Raw genomic sequence first — 23686 nt, 5'->3', positions numbered from 1 at the left:
GCAAATGATTGATAATGTGTATCTGATTGGAAATGACAGTTTAATCAGCAAGAGAAAGTCAGGTGTCAAAGCACTTTCTCGTTGTCCCTCTTGTTAAAAAATCATAAACATTTTTACCAAATAGTTCAAACAATGATTTATTGAGCATTTAGTTTGTTTCCAAGCTCACTGCTTGGTGCTTCCCTTGAACTATCTTATTTAATCTTTCTTCATGACTCTTTAAAGTAGGAAGTTTACAGAAGAGTAATCCAGGTTTAGAGAGGTTAAATAATCTCTCCAAGATTCCAAACTAGTACGGGCGGGCGGGAGCCAGGTTTCACACCCACATCTGGGTAAGTCCACGATTGATCTTCTTAAGAGCTCTGAGCTCCTACTGTCCACGTCCTTTTGTGGTATAGAATATTAAGGAAAAACCTGTTTAGACCTCTTAAGGGTTTAACCACAAGAGGGAAAGCTTTGAACACAGTTCTGGAGGAGCTGAGGTTTCCTCCACAACACTAAGATAAAACATTCATTTCCTGCTGTATCCATTTAAGAAATAGCAACTGAACAAAATGAAAAGACAACCTACGGACTGGGAGAAAATATTTGCAAATAATGCGACCAACAAGGGATTGATTTCCAAAATATGCAAACAGCTCATACAACTCAATAACAACAACAACAACAAAAGCCAATCAAAAAATGGGCAGAAAACCTAAATAGAAATTTCTCCAAAGAAGACATACAGACACAGGTGGCTAATACGCATATGAAAAGATGCTCAACATTGCTAATTATTAGGGAAATGAAAATCAAAACTACAATGAGGTACCACCTCACAACAGTCAGAATGGCCATCATCAAAAAGTCTACAAATAATAAATGCTGGAGAGGATGTGGAGAAAAGGGAACCCTCCTGCACTGTTGGTGGGAATGTAAATTGGTACAGCCACTATGGAGAACAGGATGGAGGTTCCTTTAAAAACTAAAAATAGAGCTACCATATGGTGCAGCAATCCCACTCCTGGGCATATATCTGAAGAAAACTCTACTTCAAAAAGATACAAAAAGTACCTTGAAGTAGAAAAAACTCTACTTCAAAAAGATATGAACCCCAATGTTCATAGCAGCACTGTTTACAATAGCCAAAACATGGGAACAAACTAAATGTCCATAGACAGATGAATGGATAAAGAAGATGTGGTATATATACAATGGAACATTACTAAGCCATAAAAAAAAAGAATGAAATAATGCCATTTGCAGTAACATGGATGGACCTAGAGATTATCATACTAAGTGAAATAAGTCAGAAAAAGAAAGACAAATACCATATGATATCACTTATATGTGGAATCTAAAATGTAACACAAATGAACTTATTGACAAAACAGAAACAGACTCACAGACACAGAAAACAAACTTCTGGTTCCAAAGAGGAAAGGGTGTGGGGGAGGGATAAATTAGGAGTTTGGAATTAGCAACTACAAACTACTATATTTAAAGTAGATAAACATAGATAAACAACAAAGTCCTGCTGTATAGCCCAGGGAACTATATTCAGTATCCTGCAATAAGCCATAATGGAAAAGAATATGAAAAAGAATATATATATTTATATAGATATATTTATTATTTATGCATATTAAAAACTGAATCACCTTGCTGTACAGCAGAAACTAACACAACATTGTAAATCAACTATAATTTAAAAAAAAAAAAAAAGAAAATAAGAAATAGCCCCTGAGCCCTCCGTTGGGCCCAAACTGTTGCTGATTACTTGGTGTAGAAAGATGAGTAAGATATCTCCCTTCCTAGGAGAGTCCATATCTAAAGAGAGAAGTTAGGTGTATAAACACATTATTATGAAATATGAGCTAAATTTGGGAAGTAAGCAAGACTGTGGAAGCTGCAGGGTGGCAGTGCAAGGCCTGAGGGACAGAGCAGTCGCTGGCTGGAGGACAGAGCCCCATGGTGGGAGGGAGGAACAGCGGCTGAAATAAGGTGAAGCCCCAGTCACCCAGGACTCCTCCCATCAGCCTTCCTAAAGTACTGGGAAGAAAATGGAGGTGATTCCTTAAATCTTAATTATGTAGCCATTGGTTTGGGGATCCCAGGATTGTTCAGAGTTGATATTGTCCCAACACCTGGATCTCTACTTTTAATATAGAGCCCCCAGATATAGTTTCGTTGATTCTAGTAGGCGGATTAGGCTCATAGATTCAAATCTATGAGCATTTTAAATACAACTGAAATCTAATCTGTTTAAGTAACAGTTAAACACAGGGTTTTGATGGAAAGAAAATGAAGAATTTTACCTCCCACCTCTGAGCTGTGATTAGAAGTTTGCCCTAGAAAAATACTTTGAGACTAGCCCTTCATATAATGATGTAGTGTTTTTCAGTGTCTGTGTTTATTGAGTCATTTCATGTATTTTAAAAAATATTTTTAAAGATGCAATGAGATTAATGCTGCATTTCCAATGAGTAACTGGCACTTCAAAATATTTGGTCAGCAGAAGTAGTAGATAATGATCAGTATTTCAAGGGATTAGTGGCAACTTAAAAGTGCATATAGGTATTTCACTAGTTGGTTTAAATGTCCTGGGAGCCCGTTTATTCTTACATCTCTGTTATTCATTTTTCTTTTTTTTTTTTCCGTGTTCATGAAGTTGAGTCAGCAACTGAAACATATTCAAATTAGACTTGTCATACAGGAAAAAAAAACCCTTACTTTGTCAGGGTGGGTGGAGGGGAAAAAAGCAACTTTTTGTCAGTCTTTTGTATTTCAGCAGCTGGATTCATTGCTACCATGGTAACGGACCACATGATGAGGTGTATTAGATTGCTGTGTGTTGAGCACAAGGGGAAGAATGAACACAGCGTTTTATTGAAGTTAAAGGTTACTTTGGAGTTTCTTCTGTGGAAATGTGTAAGGTCAAATACTCTAGCTTTCAGCATATGTAGTACTTTAGAGGAAGAATTAGGGGCATGTTGCTGCATTTAACTACAAAACCAGGTAAGGTTCAGTTGAATCTATGAAACTGACCTCGTCTTACTTCTTCTGTTGCAGTGGCATAACTTGCCGGGTGGAATTTCACTGTCACCCGCCCCCCACATGGGCACAGGACAAACTTCTCCTGTCTCCATACCCCAACTCCCCCACCTCCGATTTCATCTGTTTTTAATTTGAAAGTCTGAAACATTGTGAATTTGTATAGTTCTGTGGTATTACGGGTGAGGGTGTGCATGCAAGTCAAAGAAAGAAAACTGGAAAGGAAGTCATAAGAATGCAATAACTAGCATCTTTGGATCAATGTAAACCTGAGAAAAGTGTTTCCTTGTTTTCTTCTTTGAAAACGGTCCACTTTTCTTAGAGGACACCTTCTTAGTGGCATGGATCCAAAGCTGCTTGTCTCTTATATTAAATGAAGACGTAGGACCAAGTTCTCCAGCATGTTATTCAGTGTATTTATTCTATCTGGGCTTCCATTCCTCTTTCTTTCTATTACTACCAACCTTACCCAACACGAAGAGTTCGGTTTTATCTGTAATTTTTACAACATATTTTATTTCCATTAATATTCCATTCTTTCAGACACTGTGGTCGTATGTGTCTTAGGGGATTTGAAAATAGAAGTAAATACAATACGGGGTAGTAGAAAATGAACTCTTTTGCTTAGAGGCTGGTAAGAGCCGAATGTAAACAATTCAGTGTGGCTCCGTGAAGCATCAATTCCCAGAGCACAGGCAACTCCTCATTGCATTGTTTACGTATCACCCTAGCAGCTTGCTTCAAAAGGGGAGGCTTTGGTATGTGCGGAGCAAGTTAAAGAAGAAGAAAATTTATGAATAACTTGTTTTGATTTCTTATTCCTGCTTTCTGCTGATGTTTGATGTTTAGCTTTCTCATAAGACATTAGGATTTACTTTCATTTTTTAGTTAAGGGCTAACCTAGGCAACTTTTCTCCTCCTTGAACAAAGTTGTCTTGGCAGCATCAGAGACAAAACCTAACTAAACACTAGCAGAACCCACCGTTATTCAAGGGTATTCACTGCCCAGTATTCACTGGAGTGTTTTCTTATAGGAGAGGCTTTGAAAAGTACTTTTGAAAAATACTTTCTTAGCTAAAAGCAGTTTATTTGCCACTAATTGGCACCTATTAGGATAAAAGCCAATAAATTATCCCAAGGTTAGTCCTATACCACTTTTTCTTCAAAAAGGGACACTTAGATTTTTTAAAATTCGTTTATGCTCTGTGATTTTCATTGCTATTTTCTTAGTCTCTCTAGTTTTCATACATTCAGGCCATCTTCTAAATTTGAGCAAGGAGTCGTAATTATTCAAAACAATTTTTTGCCATGATTACAAATAAGGGGAAGTATTTCCATGGTAACAAATATCAAAAGCATTATAATAGCACATTTGTAACATTTGTAAAATGTCCATGCTTGTATCCAAATTCATTCTTTCTTTTTTCCCTTTGTTGCTTTGAATACAGAATAAGCTATGAGCATGTCCTCCAAAATATTTTCACAAGCCTAAGTTGTTATTACTTAAAAATAGGAAATTACCAAGAATTGGTGAAAGATGGTACCTGGTAAAATATTTTAAATTGTGAAATTCTCACAAGGTATTGGCAGTACCTGAGGTAGAAAGAGGGAGAGAGAGAGAGAGAAAGGCACAGAGAGACACGGAGAGAAGACACAAGAAAAGAAAAATAGACAAAAGGTAAAGCTAAAAGTGTGAATTATCTCTTAACCAACTTTCTTCTTTCTCTCAGTATTAGAATGGGTTAAACCTCTATATACAAAAAAAGAGAGACAGTATAGTGTGGATGAGGTGAAATTAGCAAAAACTACTAGCATTCCACTTTTCTATGTTTCAAGTATGTGGTAAGGCATGAATAGTTCCTTTCTATTAATTGAAATGAAAACAAATTCCTATAGCTGAATATGTTTCAGTCCTTCCTGTTTTGGGCTAAGATATCAGCTAGCTTAGGCATTAGAGCTAGAAGTGTATAAAAATCAAAATATACCCAATTTTTGTGATTTTTATACACTTGACACTAGGCCATATGCACATGTCCATTTTTAAGGTTATCATAACTGAGAGGTCCATAAGATGGAAGCTCCTTTTAAATTTTATTTTTTAATAAGAATTGTATGTATTTAAGGTATACAACATGATTTGATATACATGTATGTAGTGAAATGATTACTACAGTCAAGCTAATTAACATATCTTCTGCTCAAATAGTTACCATTTTGTGTGTGTGATGAGAGCACCTGAAATCTATTAGCAAATTTGTGTTATACAATATACAGAATTATTAACTCTAGTCACCAGGCTGTACATTAGATCTCTAGACTAGTTCATCCTACATAAATGCAACTTCATACCCTTTGACCAACATCTCCTTGTTTCCCTCACCCCATATCCCCCGGTAGCCATCATTCTAACCTCTGCTTCTATGTATTGACCTTGTTTAGATTCCACATATAAGTGAGATCATACAGTAGTTTTCTTTCTGTGTCTGCCTTATTTCATTAGTATAGTGTCTTCCAGGTTCATCTGTTTTGTTGCAAATGGCAGGATCTTACTCTTTTTTAAGGTTGAATAGTATTCCATTGTATGTATATGCCACAATTTCTTTATCTATTCATCTGCTGACAGACACTTAGATTGTTTCCATATCTTGGTTATCGCGATTAATGCTACAATGAACGTGGGAGCACAGATATCTCTTCTGGTACTGATTTAATTTCCTTTGGGTATATACTCAGAAGAGGGATTGCTGGATTATACGGTACCTCTATTTTGAGTTTTTATAGAAACCTCCACACTGTTTTCCATAATGGCTGTATGGAATACTTTATAGTCTTAAGAAGTAAAATGACTTTTGATGTTCTTGCTTTAAATTAGAAATTTTGAAAAGATGTTTTGATTGAATCATTTTTGTCAACTCTTGTTTAAATCATGCTTTATTGTTAATTTTGAATGATTGGGAGTATTTCTTAACATTTTAGCTCTAATTTCTAGAGTTCCCTAGCCTCTCAGACAAATAGCTAATTATCTGCAAACATTTACCTCTATTAAGGAGATAGATGTTCAACAGTCATGATAAAGAAGAATCGTATTGACTATTATAGCCTCTTCAACAAAATTAATGATAATTTTTCTACCCCAAGGCAATGTTTCTGAAATAGATGAAGATCAAGCCAATGAATGATGACTCAATATCAGCTAGATATTCTACTTTAGGTGTTGCTATTTTTAAACCTATGACTTCATTAAAGTGGATTTTATTATTGACAACCATGTGGTTTTTTGTATGAAAAAATTGGACTCTTTTAAAATATTCTTAAGTATTTCAAATGAAAAAAAGAATAGTTGTATCACGATCATGATCATGATGGTGATTATAATGGCAATAATGGTTAATTCAGAGAGAAAGACAGACTTCATTAGAAAGCTCTAAGCTCTGTATGTAGTCAAAGGCCAATGTTTTTTAGAAAGAAATGGAAAATTTCTAATAGGTGGTATGATTTTCATATATTTCCTCCCAACTTTCATTAATTCCATTAATAGCATTTACAAATCACTAACAATAGTTAGTGTTATGTTCTTCTCAGAGTTTATTATAAAAGATGTTGACTTTGTTCAATAAGCAATAGAGGCTTCCATCAATAAAGATTAAACTCACCAATAATTGTACAATGTGTGGGCCAGTATCTGATAGGAAAAGAGTAAGTGCGTTGCTAGGAATGAACAATTTGTTACATTTTTAATATATAAAATGGTACAATCAACTGGTTTCACTTTCATGATAATATTAGCTTGATACATTTTAGAGTGATATTATTATTATTATTCCCCTCTACCTGGCACTTACATTATAAAATGTTCGCTCTTGACACCATATAAATATCTTAATTATCTTTTAAATTTTTAATTATTTGTTTTAAATAACAATGATATTTCATGTCTGAAACTTACTAATTTGGGTTTGCTTGGGGAAAAATTATACTTAGAAAAACCACTTGCCTCTACCTACTCTCACATGAAAAAAAAAATAGCAGATGGATTAGTCATTCCAATGTAAAATGTGGATCCATCAAAGTAGTACAAGAAAATATAGAACTTGAGATAGAGCAGTATGCCTTCAAAGGCAGAAACCATAAAGGAATGGTTATATGAAAACTTATTACTTCTGGAAAATGCTATAAGCAAAACTAAAAGTCAAATAGCAAACTAGAATCAATATTTGCAACATACATGAAAGAGAAAAGGTGAGTATCTGTAACATATAATGAAATCTCATAAATCAATAAGAAAGAGAACAGCACTAATTTTTTAAGACCTTTTTTTAGTGCAGTTTTAGGTTTGCAACAAAATTGAGGGGGGTGGTACAGAGATTTCCCATATACTCTCTGTCCCCACACCTGCATGACCTCCCTCATTATCACCACCAATCGCCAGAATGGTACAAAATTTTTTACCAAAGATGAACCTACATTGACATATAATAATCACCCAAAGTTCATAGTTTACCTTAGGGTTCACTCTTGGTGATGTACATTATATGGGTTTGGATAAAGGTATAATGATATATATATATCCATTGTTATAATATCATATAGAGTATTTTCACTGCTCTAAAAATCCTCTGTGCTCTGCCTAGTTATCTCTTCTCCCCACACACACAAACCCCTCCCCCATCTCATCATGGAAACAACTGATCAACTATAGCAACAACAACTGTTGCTATAGTTTTGCCTTTTCCAGTATGTCAGGTGGTTAGAATCATACAGTATATAGCCTTTTCATATTGGTTTCTTTCACTTTATAATATGCATTTAAGTTTCCTCCATGTCTTTTCATGGCTTGATAGCTCATTTTTTTTAGCACTGAATAATATTCCATTGTCTGGATGTACCACAGTTTATCCCTTCACCTAGTGAAGGACATTTTGGTTGCTTCCAAGTTTTGGTAATTGTAAATAAAACTGCTCTAAACATCTATGTGCAGGTTTTTGTGTGGAAATAAGTTTTCAGCTTTTTTGGGGTAAATAACAAGGAGTGCAATTACTAGAACATATGGTAAGAGTATGTTTAGTTTTGTAAGAAACCACCAAATTGTCTTTCAAAGTGGCTGTACCATTCTGAATTCCTACCAGCAATGAATGAGAGTTCCTGTTGCTCCACATCTCACCAGCATTTAGTGTTGTCAGTATTCTGGACTTTGGCCATTCTGATAGGTGTGTAGTGATATCTCATTGTTTTAATTTGCATTTCCCTAATGACATATGATGTAGACATTTTCCATATGCCTGTTTGCCATCTGTGTATCTTTTTTGGTGAGGTGTCTGTTTAGGTCATTGGCTCATATTTTAACCAGATTGTTTTCTTATTGTTAAGTTTTAAGAGTTATTTGTATATTTTGAATAACAGTCCTTTATCAGATGTGTCTTTTGCAAATATTGTCTTCCAGTCTCTGGCTTGGTCTTCTCATTCTCTTGATATTGTCTTTCACGGAGCAGTGTTTTTAATTTTAATGAAGTTCAGCTTATCAATTATTTCTTTCACGGATCATGTCTTTGGTGTTGTATTCACTATTATTTTTAAAATACCTACAAATTAAACAAACAAATACCATTTTAATCTTTAGCAAATATTTTTAAAAGAGAGAAGCAAGAGGAGGAGAGAGGGTGATAACACCCATTGTTAGGAAGGGGTGGAAAACACTGCTATTGAGAGTATAAATTGACACATTGGGGAGGGGGTCAGCCTCTAAATATGTAGCAAAGGCTTTAAAAATTACACACCCTTGGACCCAACAATTCTACTACTAGGAAAATATCCTAACAAAATAAATGGTCAAGCATATATACAGGGTTTTTCATTGTTGTGATGTTTATGAGTATAAACAAGGGCAGTCATTATGAAAAAAAAAATCTGAGAAATGTAACAAACATGCCAGCTTATATTTCTGCTCTGATAGCTCTAAAGCTGTAAGAAGTCATAGACATGGCTCTGTGCTTACCTAGAGCCAAACCTGCTCCACTGCTCCTCTTTTTAGTTAGAAGATGTATAGGCAGCATGTTGTAGAGAAAAGGGTCTTGACTTAAGAGTCAGAATGTCTGGGTCCTGCTGTGGACTAGCTGAGATAATCTAAGTATACAAATATAAGGCATTATTCAAATGCTAATGTTAGAGAGTAGAAAAGTTTATGAATCCCTTTATCCACATATATACATTTGTCTTCACAACTGATGTTTTAAATTAGAAGTCCCCTATCAAATTGGGGGAGAGAGGGTACATTTTTATAGTTGCACTGAAAGAAAGTGCCAGATGGTGAAATCTGGAATGGCTTGACTTTGATAGAAAACAGCATAATATTTTGAATAGGATATACTTCCCAATTGTTACTGTTAGAATTTCATTTAAAAGAAATTTCTGCTCATATAAGGATGGCAGAGGATAATTGATGTCAACTGTAGCCTAGCATTTAGGTGTAGTGGAGATGGCAGAAATCTAGAGGAGTGTTGTTCAATGGAAACTTCTGTGGTGCTAGAAATGTTCTGTGTCTACACTGTCCAATACGGTAACTACTAGCCACATGTGGCTGCTGATCACTCAAAATAACACTAGCATGACTAAGGAACTATATTTCTAATTTTATTTAATGCTAAGTAATTTAAATTAAATAGCCACATTTGACAAGTGCTTTCCTCTTGGACAGTGCAGCTCTAGAATTAAGCACAACAAATCTGTGAGGATTTTTAATGTAATTATTTAATTTTTTATTTAATTTAATGTATGGATTCATTTCAAGCATCTATGATGAATTAGGGTGACATAGGATGAAAAAGTGAATATTCTTTATGAAATTTCCCTTCCATTCAAAGAAATACTGATCAGAGAGATACTTTGATTCTGGAGCCTGTTAAGTCCAAGGTTTCCCATAGAAGTCTTGGTCTCAAATATTCCTTAGCCTTGCTCACTCAAGAATTCTAATGTTCATTCATTTTCTCGTTGATTAAAAAAAACCACTTAGGTTGAATTTATATGTGTCAGTGTGTAAGAAAAAATGCCCTATTTTCCCTTATTCTCACACTACTACCACACTCACAACACTTCTTACCAATGACACATCTTACCTCATGTGCCCGACGCACAGTGAGGCCAAACGAATTGAAATGTTGGAGTTTGGAGCAGAGAAAGGTTTATTGCAGGGCCATGCAAGGAGATGGGTGGCTTGTGCCCAAAAGAAAACCCGAACTCTTGAAAGGGTGTCAGCAAAGCACTTTTAAAGGCAAAGGAGGGGCGAGGTTGGTTGTTGCAGACTTCTTGGTGCAGGAATCCTTTGTTCTTGCAGCTGTCCATGTAGGTCAGGTCACGATGTTCCTGTAAACGTCCAACAAAACAAGTGTTATTCTCTGTTCTGCAACTTTTTATCTGTGTATGAATGGACTCTTAAAGGTCAGAATCATGAGAATAGGCTATCCTGTGTATTTCAGGCTATAGGCAACATTCTTTTACAAAAGGTGCAGAGCCAGCATGACTAAGCACAGGTCAACAAAGCACAAAAGCTAAAGCAAAAGGAACAGATCTAATATGGGGTCAGATTTGTTCTTCACTATTACATGCTGACACCAGATGTATGGATTTTCCACACCAAGCAATTATGACTAACTGCTTGGAGTCAGTGTCAGATCCCTCAGGGTTAGGACTCAGTTGCACAGACTGCCCCCACTCCCACTTCACATGCCAGTTGCAAGTCCAGGTTGTCACCTGTGCTTCTCACAGACTGGCTACAAATTGGGAGGTTCCCACAACCGCCTCCTCAGTTTCAATCGTTTGCTAGATGAGCTCACAGAACTCAGGAAAACAATTATGTTTACTGGTTTATTGTATAATATTGTATAATATTATTGTATAGTAAAGAATATGATAAAGGATACAGATGACCAGCAGATGAAGAGATACTGGGTGAGCTCCAAAAGGGTCCCAAGCACAGGCACTTCTGTTCCTGTGGAGTTACAGCACCTTCCCAGCACATGGATGTGTTCACCAACCCAGAAGTTCTCCAAACCCCATACTTTTGGGATTTTTATGGAAGCTTCATCACGTAGGCACGATCATTCATTAACTCAATCTCCAGTTCCTCTCCTGGAGGATAGGGGTGGGGCTAAAAGTTCCAAGCTTCTAATCATGGCTTGGTCTTTCTGGTGACCAGCCGCCATCCCAAAGCTACCCAGGAACCCACCAAGAGTCACCTCATTAAAACAAAACTCCTATCATCTAGAAAATTCCAAAGGACTTAAGAGCTTGGCATCAGGAACCAGCAAAAAAAACCAAATATTAGCACAAAAGATGCTCCTAGTGTTCTTATCACTTAGGAAATTATAAGGATTTTAGGAGCTCTGTGCCAGCAGCTGAGGGCAGAGACCTGTTTTTCTATTATTTTAAAATCAGACACTGTACTTGACATTGAAAAGATAATGTCTCTCCAGAGTCCCTAGATGAAGAGTTTCCTTGGAATATGATTAGGAGTCATATGATACAGAACAGATATTATGGAGGAGGGGTGAGAAAATGCTTTGTGAAGAAGGAAGCACTGGGATAAACTTTTAAAGTAATATGCATTAAATAGGAGGCTGGGGAAAGGAGAATTTATAGAGAGGGAACAGTATAGAAAACTCAGGGAGAAATGAGAATCAGAAATCTCTGGAAATGTAAGCTAGTCATGAAGATGTAACAAGGATAGAATTCAGAAAGATGTTCAGGCACCAGATCATCATCATCACCACCACCATCACCACCGTCATCACCACCACCATCACCACCATCACCATCACCACCAGCACCACTATCACCACCAGCACCGTCATCACCACTACCACCACCATCACCACCACCATCATCACCACCACCATCACCATCACCATCACCATCACCATCACCATCACCACCACCATTATCAACATCACCATCATAGTCATCACATCATCTTCACAATCACAATAACCACGTACTGGACACTTAACATTAGGCCAAGCACTTTTCATGCATTATTGTATTTGATTCTCACTACAACCTATGAAGCAAATATCGTCCTCATTTATTGATAAGAAAACTGCATCACCAGTAAGTAGCCAGCTGGGACCTCAGGCCAGAGGCAGCCCTGTTAAGCCATGCTGAGTCTCCACCTCTGCTGAGTGTTATCTCTCTTCTATGGAATTTAAACTGCTTTATCCTGAATAATCTGGTTAGCCGTATACATTTAAGGAAATTCATACCGGCAGCAGCACAGAAAATAGACTAGAGGGAAGACATACTTGATGGATGGAAATAAGTGAAGGAGTTGTTAATGCTACAATACAGAACAAGGATAAGAGAGGTTCTGAGCTAAGGAAGTAGAAGTGGAACTTGAAAAGGAGATTGTTTGACTCCTTTGTCAGGTGTTGTGTCAGGTGTCTGTGTTTACAGTAAGTCAGGTAGAGAACATCTGACTTATTTTTTTAAGCCTCCCTGAAAAGTGTCAATTCCTGTATACAGCACTAGAGCAAGATTATTGTGGCCAAGGAAACAGCATATTTTATAATATTCAAGTTGTCCTAACAAGATTAGCCTGCATAAATCATACTGTTGGAAGCAAGTGTCACTACATCATCTATGTTGTTGAATGTGTGGCTCATCACAATATTATGTGAGGATGTAAGATAACTAAGGTGGGAACTTTATATTCATGAAATTTTCCCTTTCATAAAAATCTTATTGTTTTTTGATATTGATGAATAGTGATTTTTTTTCTTTCCAACATCCAAGAATTTTTAAAATACGTAATTAAAGCTCATTTAGAAAGGTCAAAAGACAGTTCCCTTTATCATTGTGAAAGCAGTTTTCAACTTGAATTTCTGATTTGGGTACATTATTAGCCTCCTGGCTTTGCCCCATTTGGGTGGATTTTTTTTTTTTTTTTTTGGCAGCGTATCCAAGTTCATCTATGGGTGGAAGATAGTAGAAGCTGGTACTTCCAGCATCAGAGGTCCACGTTTCCCAAGAAATTAATTTTGATTTCTTCCAAAGTCTTATGATTCTGGTAAAATGCAGAAAAAGAAGGTGGAGGAGATGGAGTGTTGTTTTGGAGATAAAGAGCTGGGGGGAGGAGGAGAGGGTATTGCTGAAGGGGATGCACAGTAGCCTGACATTAAGGAGGACTTTGGTGGTAACTGCCGGCCGGAGGAGGCAAAGAGGGAATAGCAGCCATTTGGCCAATGGGCTGACCATGGAATTCTTTCCAGTATTTTGGATGACAGTGGGAAACCCAAACATACTAGAAGACACACAGGAGCACATTATATGAGAGTTCTGTGAGTTCTCTGATATAATAAAATAGAATACTTTCTAAGCACCAGATTCTGTTCTAAATGTTTTTTAACTCATTTAATTTTAATTTATCCTCATTTAGAGAACAATACCTAGCACATAGAAATCACCAAATATATATAAGTACTTATTATCTTTCCTTTAATCCTCACAATAACCCCATGAATCAGGTACTTTAATCATCTTTATTTTACAGATGAAGAAATTAAGTCTGAGAGGTTAAGTAATCTCTCCAAGGGCGTACAGTTGATGAGAGAGAGCGCTATAGTTAGTGCGGTTCAACCACTATGCCATCTTGCCTTAATCTATGTAAAAGTTATCATATGTAAAGAGATAATACTTGTAAAGTGCTTACAAAGTATCTGACATTTGGTAAATTCCTAAAGATGTTAGCAATTATTATTATGTAATAAGATTTAGAAAATGTTCTGGTATTTATATTGTTCTATACAACATTGCTCAGAAATAGTAACATTTTTAGGGCAGCTTTGGATCTGTCTTATGTAAGTTTAAGTAAAGCTTTATTTATGAGCATGCCCATTATAAATTGGAGGAATCCTCTTTCTACCCAAATACTATCCATCTGTTTGACTGGCACAGTTGAAGTTTTCACCTCAAAGAATGTGCCTCATAGAAATGTTCCATATACACATCTATGTAGCTCTGACCTTTTGACAGAGAGTGATTGCTACTAATGGTATTAATGAGAGCAAGTGAAATCCCCTTCCACGCTTGGTATTTCAATAATATGTCCATTTGTTCATTGCCATCTTGTTAGGAATTAAATGCTCTGATATTTGCATAACCTAAGGGAGCTAGTGAGCCGTTGACAGCCAGGAAGAGGAATCAGGCCAGAGGCTGGAAAGACGTAGTCACAGGGGATGGATTGGTGACAGAGTCCTCAAGGTCGTGCAGTGGTTCCAGGCAGAACCCAACCAGCCCCTAGAACAAAATCAGGTGCAAACTTGGGTTCTGATCTCTTTTCCCAATAATAGGGGTTAGTTGGGGGTAGGTGGACTGTCATCCTCTGTACCGAAAGAATGTTACGGAAAATTAGGTGATGTGAAATCTCTCTGAAGTAGAATGTCAGCAGTTGCAGAATTACAGATACTTATACATCATAGACACAGGTGGTGCAGGAACGACAGCCCTGTTGTGCTGGAATTCCTGGAGAGAATGATGCTGCTCTGGCTGGTACATGAGAAATGAGCGGCAGACGAGGCAAAGGAGGCTTGAGGACACCACAGCTCAGGACGGTAGACATGTGGGGACCTTAGAGGGATTCAGGAGACTGCAGAAGAGAGAGGGTAAGGTGGAGCCTCAAGCTGGGTGACCTTATCTTTATCTGTGACCTCAGAGTGTTGGTGCTAATGATGTCATTGGGCGAGTTGTGCCAGGCTGCCGACCCCAATAAGAGGATGACAAAGGAGACCAGCAGACCTGCCACCTCTCTGCTACTAGGGAAGGGTGGCCTGGGGGGATGGGGTGGGAAAATCTCTCTCTGGATGTTTGTCTTCTACTTTGGCACCCCCATCCCAGTTGACTACTTCTCCATGAGCTTAAATGGCAGTAGTTTCTTTCAACTATTGAGGAGTATATTGATAATGCTAGTGATCCACAGGGTCTCCAAAGCAATCTCCGTGAATGTTACATGTAGTTTATTATCTGGAGAAGTAACAGGCTCTTATTAACCATAATAACTACTATTTTGTATTGTAATTTACTGTTCACAAAGTATTTTGACTGCACTGTATTTGAATCTCCTAACAATCCTCCAAGGAAGATGATGTCATCATTTCTTTTTGAAAGAGGAGGAGAATCAAGCTCAGTGTATGTCTCGCAGGCATTGAGTTAGCAAGCAAAGCATAGATCTTTTTTAAAATTTTTTTATTGAATTATAGTTGATTTACAATGTTGTGTTAGTTTCAAGTGTACAGCAAAGTGATTCAGTTATACACACACATGCATGTATATATATTCTTTTTCAGATTCTTTTCCATTATAGGTTATTACAAGGTATTGAATATAGTTCCCTGTGCTATACAGTTGGTCCTTGTTGTTTATCTCTTTTATATACAGTAGTGTCTATCTGTTAATCCCAAACTCCTAATTTATCCCTCCCCCCTTCCCCTTTGGTAACCATAAGATTGTATTCTATGTCTGTGAGTCTGTTTCTGTTTTATAAACAAGTTCGTTTGTATTATTTTTTTAGATTCCACATATAAGTGATATCATATGATATTTGTCTTTGTCTGACTTACTTCACTTAGTATGATAAACCCTAAGTCCATCCATGTTGCTGCAAATGGCATTATTTCATTATTTTTTATGGCTGAGTAATGTTCCATTGTGTGTGTGTGTGTGTGTGTGTGTGTGTGTGTACGTCACATCTTATGTACCCATCCGTCAGTGGACACTTAGGTTGCTTCCATGTCTTGGCTTTTGTAAATAGTGCTGCCATGAACATTGGGGTGCATGTATCTTTCTGAATTAGAGTTTTTGTCTTTTCCAGATATATGCCCAGGATTGGGATTGCTGGACCATATGGCAACTCTATTTTTAGTTTTTTAAGGAACCTCCATACTGTTCTCCATAGGGGCAGCACCAATTTACATTCCCACCAACAGTGTAGGAGGGGTCCCTTTTCTTCACACCCTCTCAGCATTTATTATTTGTAGACTTTTTGGCAATGGCCACTCTGACCATTGTGAGGTGATACGTCATTGTAGTTTTGATTTGCATTTCTCTAATAATTAGCTGTTTGAGCATATTTTCATGTGCAAAGAAAGCATAGGATCTTAATTTACTGATTTAGTAAGGCATGCTGCTTCACTCAGAACCCGTCTCATCTTTAAAAGTAAAAATTTCCTCAGCTATTTGCTTTTAGAAACTTGCTATTATAAATGAAGAGCTCTTGCATTTGTTCAGATTATTCAGATTAAATCCTCTTTTTCATCAATACTTTCACGTTTATGTACACAGTAGGTATTTAATAAGTGTTAACTGCCTAATTAATGTCTCTTTGAACTCCTCAAAAGTAATCATTCTGATTATCACACATCTGATGAAAAGATTATTTGGGAATGGAAGAGAGTAGTCAGCAATTACAATTCCCAATATGGGAAACTAATATGAAAGAAAAATATGTAAAGCTATTCTTTTGAATTTAAGAAAATGATCTAACCTCTAACATCTAAATGAGAAGATTTAAAATAACTCAAATGGCCCAAACCAAAAGGCAACAAGGCAGATACTTTATGCCTACGTAAAACCTATAAAAGAACATTATTGTGGGACCCCTAAACTACTCTCGCTCATATTCACACAACAGCCAAACAGCATACAATTTTATCTTCCTGATGAAACATCCTGCTGTATTCCTAGGTATGTGTTTTGTCTTCATGTTACTCACCATCTATCTTCTTTACAGCCCTCATTTACCCAACATTGCCCATGAGTTTAACCATCTTTCTTGTCTACCAGAGATATCAAAAATACTCTTTCCCTGGCTAATTCTCCATGGGAACCAATGATTAATGTCTGGGCAGGAGAAATGAAGCCAGAGTGTATGATTGTCAGCAACAGTTTTTTTCAATTTGGCTAAACTGTAGTTGTTTAGTGAATATCGCTGCTTTTTAGGATTGCTTCTGCTTCTACTTCTCCTTAAAATGTAAAAAACAGCCATTCTAAATTGCAACATTTATCACCTTTGGTATTTAAAATTGTTTTAAAATAATCCTTTGGGTTTAAATGTTCTCTTCTGACAGTAATGCTAGGATCTGAGACTCTTGTTTAGGATTAAGATGAAGCAAGAAAAGAATATTAAAATGAAGGATGGCTTTCCTCACCAGCTATCAAATATATTATAAAGCTATAATTATAATTAAGTTGAACTATAATTAAAGAGGGTGTTGATATAGACAAAATCCTGGAGTATAAACAAATACTAACATATGTATTAACATATGCTAGATGAGGCAGCACATAGCAATAAGGAAGATGATTATTTTTATTATGCAGTAAATCTTATGGAGAAGGAGAAGGTCTTCATTCATACTGCAAAATAAATTCCAAACAGATTAGACTTAATACTTATAATAATAATTCAAATTATAGAAATTAGAAGAAAATATTGAAGAATATTAAAGAGAGCTTTATTGAGATATAATTGATAATAAACTACACTGTTCAAAGTATACAAATTAAGTTTTGGCATAATGTGTATCTCTTTTAAGCCATCTCTAGAATCAAGATGGTAAACATTTCTATCATCCCCAAAAGTTTCTTCATACCCTCTTGGTAATGCCACCCTCCCAGCCCTCTCCCATTTTTAAGCAACCACAGATCTGCTTTTGGTCACTATACATTAGTCTGCATTTTGTAGAGTTTTATATGTGGAATCATACAGTGCATACTATTTTCTTCTGGTTTCTTTCATTCACCATAATTATTTTCAGGTTCAACCATGTTGCTGAATATACCAATAATGTATTCATTTTTATTGCTTTGTTTATTTACTGTTTATCCATTCACCTGTTGATGGACGTTGGGGTTGTTTCCAGATTTTTTTAACGTATAGTTGATATACGATATTAGTTTCACGTGTACAACATAGTGATTCAATAATTTGCTAGATTATACTCCATTTAAAGTTATAAAATATTGGCTATATTCCCTGTGCTGTACAATACATCCTTGTATCTTATTTATCTTATACATAGTAGTTTGTACTTCTTAATCCTCTACCCCTATAATGACCCTCCCCCCATCCCTCTCCCCACCGATAACCACTGGTTTGTTCTCTATATCTGTGAGTCTGTTTCTGTTTTGTTATATTCATCCAGTTTTTGACTATTGCAAATAAAGCCACTATGAACATCCTTTAAATGGATATCTATTTCCTTTCCTTTTGAGTAAGTACCTAGAGGAATTTTAAATGATCTGTAAAAGGGAAAGGTTTTATAAGTATAAAAGTGAAGATTCATAATAGAAAAAAGTTATATTTGACAATAACATTTTAAATTTCTGCATATCAAAAAATGTCATTAAAATGACAGGTTAAATGATAGTCAAGGAAAATATACAAGTAATTCTAACCTAAAATATAAGATCCCTTTCTATAGGCAAGGCATGGAAAATTGTATATCTGATGTATCAGTTAATCCTCACAACAGTCCTAAGAGGTAGACACCGTTATCCCAGTTTAAGGCAGCCCAGAATTGCCTCCCTGTGTAGAAATGGGGCATATATTATATGCAGACGGTATACCTGTCAGGGAAAGTTCAGTGTCCTAATGTAGAAGAGTATATATAAAACATATCTGATATTCATATGTGAGATAATAGGTCAATAACCTTAATCTGTAAAGAACTTGTGTGAAATATGTATGAAAACACTAAGACAGAGGTAAAATGGGAAAGGGACATAAATAGGTAGTTTGCAACCAAGTGAAAGTAAAAATATATGAAAAATACTAAACTTCACTTTTGATCGAAGAGATTAAAAAGAAGGTAAGGCTGTAACCCCTTTCAAATTAGCAAATATTTTTAGATATTTTGTTGTTGGGTCGTTTTGCTTTACTTTGAAAGTGGTAATATGTAATGTTAGTGTCAGTTGGAAGCCCTTCTCATACTTTACTGGTAGAAGTACAAATTAATACAATCATTCTGGAAAAATTTGACAGTATCAGTAAGTATGAATGACTTTGAAAATAAGTACACCCTTTGATAAAAATTTCATTCTTGGAATCAACCAAAGAAATAATCTGAAAGGGATACAAAGATTTATGTGCAGACATCTTCCTTTTTAGAATTATTTATAGCAGTGAAAAAATTGGAAACAACCAAAAGTCCTATAACAGGAAAATGAATAGCTAAAGTCATTCCATAGTTAGGAAATCCTATGCAAATCCTATAGCATAAACTATTGGTAGGAGTGGAAATTACTACAGATTTTCTGGAAAGCAGTTCAATAATATTTTTAATTGACTTCTGAGCACTGACCTGGAAATTCTACTTTTAGAGAATGTGAAGTGGAAATGCTTTTGAACAAAAATTTATAAACAAGGATATTAATCACTGAATTATTTAAAATAATGAAATTTTAAAAAACTAAATGCCCAACAATGGATAAATTAAATTAATTATTTAATAAATTTAAGAAGTTATTTAATAAATTAAATTATGGTACATCCATATGATGGAAACCATTTAAAATGTGTTATAGGGCTTCCCTAGTAGCGCAGTGGTTAAGAAGCCGCCTGCCAATGCAGGGGACACGGGTTCGAGCCCTGGCCCAGGAAGATCCCACATGCCGTGGAGCAACTAAGCCCGTGTGCCACAACTACTGCGCCTGCTCTCTAGAACCCGCGAGCCACAACTGCTGAACCCATGTGCCACAACTACTGAAGCCCGTGCACCTAGAGCCTGTGCACCGCAGCAAAGAGCAACCCCCACTCGCTGCAAGTAGAGAAAGCCCACGCGCAGCAACGAAGACCCAACACAGCCAAATAAATAAATAAATAAGTAATAAAATATATTAAAAATAAAATAAAATGTGTTATAGAAGTGTTTAGTAAGAGAGAATTTAGTTTTTATAAAACACCATCTACCATCTAATCCTGATATTGAAATTAAAAAGGAAAGAAAGAAAAAGAGAGAGAAGGAGGAAGGGAGGGAGGAAGAAAGAAATCAAAATGTTAGTAATGATTAATCTATGGGTAATAGATTAATTTTTCTTCTTTACTTTCTCGTATCTTCTAAATTTCCTTCACTGGATATGTACTACTTTTGCAATGCTGTGATATAAATTGGATTATAAAGGCAGAATTTGAAATTGAATACTCAATGTGAATGCAACTTTGTCTAGAAAAGAGGCAAGAAGGATATCAACAAAGCATTAATAGGATGGTTTTTATTTTCTTTTGTATAATTTTTGGAATTTTTCTAAATAGTAAGGATTCAGGGAAAAAAATATTTTGAGAGGGAGAGGGAAAAACAAGGCCCTCCCTAATTTGTGAAAAGTAATGCAAAAACACAGAAGGGAATTATAATAGACTCCTCCTGCTGCAGGAGCGAGAAATACCAACCACTCCAACCAGGTTAAACGGAGGAATAGGCAGATGTAAATAAAAGGAGTCCAAGTACACTTAGCTTCAGACTTGTTTAGAGCCAAAGACACAGAGGATATCCCCAAAGCTCCAGCTTTCCCTGTTTCCAGGCTCTGCTTGTTTCTGCTTAGCTCTATTCCCCATGAGTCCTACTCAAACATTATAACCAGCTCGTGTGGCTCCACTAGCTCTTGGACAAGGGCTTTCCAAGCAGCAGGTAGGATGGCTGCTGGGCCAGCAGCCCCAAATCGCGTACCACCCTCTTTGTATCCCCAGCAGGGAATTTTTGTCAGTAACGCAACCAAGGTCCCAGCAAGTAAGTGGCCGAGGCTGGCTTGGGTTGTGCTCATGGTCCTGAATGGTCACCCTGTCCGGGGTTGTGGGGTATTCTGACCTGGTTCAGTCAAGTTAGCCCCACAGCATCACATGGAATGATTCCAAGAGAGGTTACAGGAGAAAAGGAGGAAAGGAAATGTTGGAAGGACAGTCTGACAGATGTCAGTGACAGAAACAAATAGGTACCATACCAGACATTTGACAGAATTACCTCATTCAATCCTCACGGAATTACATAAGGTAAATTTTCTTCTTGAGATTTCAAAGAAGGAAATTGAGAGTAAGGAAAACTTGTTATTTGCCCAAGAACATGCAGTGGAGAGAGTCGAACTAAGATATGTCTCACACCACAGCCAAACCTCCCCTCCAAAATGTTGTAAGCGCCTCTGGCTGCTTCATCTGCAATCAAGGGCCATAGAGAGACAGTCTGTGTTTCATGTGTGAGAAATGGCAAAACAAAGGCTGTAATCCCTTCCAAATTATACATCTAAGTAACCAGTTGTCCTATCTCCCCTGAGAGCACTGCTTTGAGAAAAGTATGTCAGATCATGTGCCTTCTGTAAAATGTTGGATATTTTCTGTACGTTAAATTTGGGTGTAGTATTCAAATCTATTAAAAGAATTACACACTCAAATTTCTAAACTTTTTTGAAAAAGCTTAGGCACATTCTGTGTTTGGCATTCAAAGAATATTTTCAACAGCATACTAGGTACTCTCAAAGATATAAAAGTTAACACAACCTAAATGAGGACACAAAGAAAAGACAGGAGAAATTCAAGGTGGGGAGACATAAATAGCCACCTGGAATAAAGGTCTTTGCAGGTCTGGCAGTTCCCCAACCAAAGCAGACAATCTAAAAGGAACCTAAGTTTATTTATACCTGCTGAGGATTTACTCTACCTAGTGATTAAGCCTCCAGACACACTAGATAAGTTTAGTAAAGCTTTAAGGCCTCAAGGTTTGCATTTCCTTAACTTTCTTATTTCCTGTCCTTGGTTCTGCATGAAAAAACTCATCTCCCCACAGTTCCAAGAAACAATTCCAAAAATAAATGTAGTCATTTGCTTGAGCCAGGACGTTATGTCCCCATTTTTCTTTCCAAAGCCTACAGGACATACAAGTCACTCTTAAAGTCTGTCCACTAGCACAGCAGATGCAAGCTCCACATTTGCTCCCCAAGTAGAGTCTGTGTTTGGCAAAGCTGCACGTTGTAGATAATACCCATGAGGAAACTACTAGAAGAGTAATTTATAGTAAAAAGCACTAAAAAAATCCTTAGGGTTTGTTTAGCACAGTTTATGTAGTACTTCATTCAGAAGAAGTAAAATTCCATTCATTAAGTAATGTATGTAAAAGTGATTTGAACACTAAGCATTAAAGCAATACACAGTTGCTGGGGATTCTGAAGTGAGTGTGGCCAGCCTGTACCTTGCTCAGTCTGGAGCTAATTCCTTCCAGAGCCACATGTCAACTGAAAAAAATGCACAACCTAAAAGCTGAGAATTATGTTTTATTTAGCAGACAAAACTGAGGACTTAAGAGGACTTATTTCTCAGATAGCTCTGAGGGACTGATCCGAAGAGGTAAGGGAGGATCCAAGATATGTAGGAGTTTTTACAACAAAAACCAGGGAGTCGGAACATCAAAAGATAACTGTAAATTAAAGAAAACCAGATATCTCAAGTTAAGGAACTTAGCCTGTTATATGTATGGGAAAATGCAAGAGTCTGAGCTCACTGAAATCCTTCCTTTGATACACTGTCTGGGGCCAGTATCCTGTGCTTCTCACCCTGAGTCTCTTCAGGGTCCATCATTGGGGCTGGCTGCAGCGGCTGTTGGTGGGCATCATGTTTCCACCCTCAGTTTCCTCAGAGCTTACCGTCGGGGCAGCTGTAATGTGATGGCTTGATGGCTGCAACATCCTTTGTTTACTGAGATGGGAGGCAACATTTTTCACTGACACATAGAGGATGAGTAGTATTGCCTTGTGGCCCCTTCTTGACAAAACTAAGGAAGTGTGATGAAGTAGGAAGAGTAAAGACATTGCAGTCAGATTTAGGTTCAAATGTAATGTTCACACAATAACTAGCTCTGAGACCTCTCTGAGTCTACATGCCCTCATTTGGATAAGCCAGTTGTCAGCTGGGACTTCCTATCCTCTTGGGGGAATCAGATCAAGTTGGTGGGAACCAATGTGTAAGTCTAACCCCTACCCACCAGCTTTGGGGATTCTTGGGGGTTAGTACCCCCAAACCTGTTATTTGTCTGGTTCCAACAGTAGGCTGCTGTGTTCTCTTTTCCCCCTTTATCAGATTGTGAGTGCCTCCTCACCAGTGTCCACCAGAGAATCCACTCACACTGAGTGTCTAGTAACTTCACTGCAGGTTTGGGGTTGGCAAGGACCGGTAGGCCTGGGCAGCAGGGCGGAAGCACACAGCCTTTTTCATATCTGCAGCAACCTCTGTCTTACTTTTCCCTTGTTTCATCCCTCACATAGGCCTCCAGATTGTTTCCTAGAAACTGCAAATATTTTCCTTCTCACTATGCAGAAAGATTTAGCTCTCTTTTGTCCCTGTTCCAAACTTTCATTCTCAAATACATCAAGCTGCTTGCAGAACAAATGGCCTCCTCAGAAGATAGTCAAGGTTATACATAGAAAAAAGGGAGTTTTCCATTATCTTTTTAAAATAGTAGTACCTACTTTGCTCCTTTCCAAGATTTGTTTGAATTTTAGATATAAGGGATGTAAAATACTTTGCACATAGTAAATGCATAATAAATGATGATGATGACGATCACATTTCTGTATTAGGTAGCCAGTGTTTGTAGTAACTGTACTTCTCTGGATATCACGTATCACAATT

The 23686-nt window shown here is 36.9% G+C and overlaps 1 protein-coding gene across 9 annotated transcripts in view; it reads left to right on the top strand.

Annotated features, from left to right (window-relative positions):
- DTNA (dystrobrevin alpha) overlaps window positions 1–23686 on the top strand; it is a 386149-nt gene that overhangs the window by 211525 nt on the left and 150938 nt on the right. Inside the window, exon 1 of one of the 9 annotated variants that reach the window (XM_061170129.1) lies at window positions 2973–3000. The exons of the other annotated variants lie outside the window; for them this stretch is intronic. The gene's annotated coding sequence lies outside the window, so the exon portion shown is untranslated. Of the gene's footprint in view, window positions 1–2972; window positions 3001–23686 lie in introns of those variants that run through there. 9 annotated transcript variants of the gene reach the window in all.

The sequence above is a fragment of the Eubalaena glacialis genome, chromosome 15 (genome assembly GCF_028564815.1).
Source record: "Eubalaena glacialis isolate mEubGla1 chromosome 15, mEubGla1.1.hap2.+ XY, whole genome shotgun sequence".
NCBI classification, from domain to species: Eukaryota; Metazoa; Chordata; class Mammalia; order Artiodactyla; family Balaenidae; genus Eubalaena; species Eubalaena glacialis.
The sequence above is the reverse complement of the archived record's forward strand: the minus strand, read 5'-3'. Positions and strand labels throughout refer to the sequence as shown.